Source organism: Alexandromys fortis, unplaced genomic scaffold (assembly GCF_014885135.2).
Source record: "Alexandromys fortis isolate MF-2015 unplaced genomic scaffold, M_Fortis_MF-2015_v1.1 scaffold_1859, whole genome shotgun sequence".
Taxonomy (NCBI): domain Eukaryota; kingdom Metazoa; phylum Chordata; class Mammalia; order Rodentia; family Cricetidae; genus Alexandromys; species Alexandromys fortis.
Window position 1 is genome coordinate 1 of NW_026069728.1, and position 2,401 is coordinate 2,401.

General features: G+C 47.7%; 1 long non-coding RNA gene across 1 annotated transcript; it reads right to left on the bottom strand.

Moving 5' to 3' along the window:
• Positions 1 to 1,243: 1,243 nt before the first annotated feature.
• On the bottom strand, positions 1,244 to 2,401 carry LOC126496211 (uncharacterized). Its single transcript, XR_007590305.1, has 2 exons — positions 2,341 to 2,401; positions 1,244 to 1,794 (listed from the first exon to the last, which is right to left on the bottom strand). It is a non-coding gene; the product is annotated as an uncharacterized lncRNA (long non-coding RNA).

The window sequence follows — 2,401 nt, forward strand, 5'->3', positions numbered from 1 at the left end:
AGCCCAGGTGGGCTCCTCCCGAAGCAATCAGAGCTGAAATCTCAGAGAATAAGTCATCACAGTGTTTTTCTGGGAAGTCAATGTTTCACTGTGTGCCCTCCTACCTCTCACATACGTATATCCTGCCCCCCCCACGTACCTCTTTATCACCCCCCCAACTCAGGATCCCCTCTCCCATTCCCCTTTCCCAGCTGCCATCCCCTGTTCTGCCCCCCACCCCCACCCCTTGTTCACAGCTGATAAAGAGGTAAAGGTTTTCCTCCCATAATGCTGACCACTCCTGGACCATCCTTGAGTGGAGCTACACATCCCCAAACTAGTGTGCGTGTGTGTGTGTGTGTGTGTGCGCATGTGTATGTGTGTGTGCACGTGTACGTGTGCATGTGTATGTGAGGGGGGGCAGGATATATGTATGTGAGGGGTAGGAGGGCAAGTGGGGACAGGCAGGGCCACCATGCCAAGGAAATAGAATTTGGGCTGCACTATGGCCCTTCTCACCAAAGCCTCAGCTCTGCCTTAATGTCTCCTCATCCCCTTCTCCATTTTCAGGACCCTCTTCAGCCAGCCCGTATCTCTTCTTACCAATTGTAAGGAAGAGTACCCAGCCACTTCTCCTAAACCAGGGCAGCGGGGGCGGAGGGGGTGGTACTAACTCAGGAAGGAAATGGTACCACACTGAGAATGCGATTCTGCAAAGCCTTGGCACACAAAGCCTTGGCCCACAGGTGTGCGCTTACACACCAGAGGCAGCCCCCGTCCTGGCTGTACCCTCCCTGTCTCCTGGAAGCAACCAAAATGCCACCAACCATACTGGGGGCTGGGCTGGCACAGACTTGTTTGGTCTTTTTAAAAATTTATGTATTTTACGTATGTGCATGCCTGCATGATGGAGTATTTATTTATTTATTATGTATACAATATTCTGTCTGTGTGTATGCCTGAAGGCCTTAAGAGGGCACCAGATCTCACTACAGATGGCTGTGAGCCACCATGTGGTTGCTGGGAATTAAACTCAGGACCTCTGGAAGAGCAGCCCTTATCCGCTGAACCATCTCTCCAGGCCAACCCATTAGGTCTTATCTTAATCACACAATTTTACTTTTTCTCTGAGGAATGAAGTTTGAAATGGTTTGTGAAGAGACAGCTGTGTAGTAAATGCATCAGGGATGACGTCAGCTATTAGTCACTCAACAAATAATGACCCTACCACAGTACCATTCTGAGTCAGCGACAAAGTGAGCCATTTAGAAATGACACCACAGGGTGAAATTTATTCTAAAGCTCATGAGGTGGTCACAATGATCACATGATCCATACATCTCCCGTGTCTGTCGCTCCTCCACAGGACAGTGCACTGTGGTGATGGTTACAGCCTGCTCTGCGTTCAGTGTGCCACAGGACTCTGTCACCAAGGTCATTCTCCCTTAGGGTCAAAGACTACAGACTCAAGCTTTTCTTTTCCCCCATATAATACACAAAATTTCTAGACAGTCTTAAAAAAAAGAAAGAAAATATAAATACTCAAGTCTGTTGTACAGAGTCACATACTATGGCAAACATTTCATGACTTTGAGGGGAAGCTGGCGCAGAGCCTAGTCCAGGTCCATGTTGACAGCCCTTTTTGTTAGGGTGGTATTCACCATTCTGACACGGGCCTTCAGCACCAAAATTATCTTTGCCTTCTAAATCATCTTTCTTGTCAAGATTTGGGCCATTGGGAGTTCTCTCCAGTTTAGGTGATTCAATTTTTGGTTTGGGTTGAGTTACAACAGGCTCACAAATGCTGTTCAGTTCCTAAGAAGACAAAATTAGCCATTAGATTTTAGCTCTGATCCACCCAGTTCACTCAACTACTTCCCCACACTCCCGATTCAGGATTTTCTTACCCAATTCCATTTGTCTCATCAAACCTATACAAACCATAGTGACAAGCCTGATCAAAGCAACTACCTCCTAGGGTTTCTTGGGGACTTGCTAGGTGGCTATAAATGCTACCTTATGGCTGCAACATAAAATGTGGGAATCACACAGCTGAGCATCCTGACCCACTTCGCCCATTTTCCTTTTCTCCCACAGGATTAATGCTAACACCTGACGCATGCTGGTCTCCCCTCCACAGGGGCAGGAGCTCTCAATGGTGTCTGTTTCCTCAAAAGAAGGACAAACAGCACCTGCTGGGACATGTAGGGGTTCAATGTACTGCGTGCAGCCAACTAGGGAAAATGTATGTACTGGCAATAATGCATTAGGGAAGCCAGTACCGATCCAGATGAGGTCAAAGATTTATAGGGAAACGCCATGTGTCACGCTGACCGTCCAGACAAAAGATGACACACTCACCTTGACTTTCGCTCTTATCTCCTGAGTGCGCACAACAGGGTCCTGGTCAAGACTCCTTTTA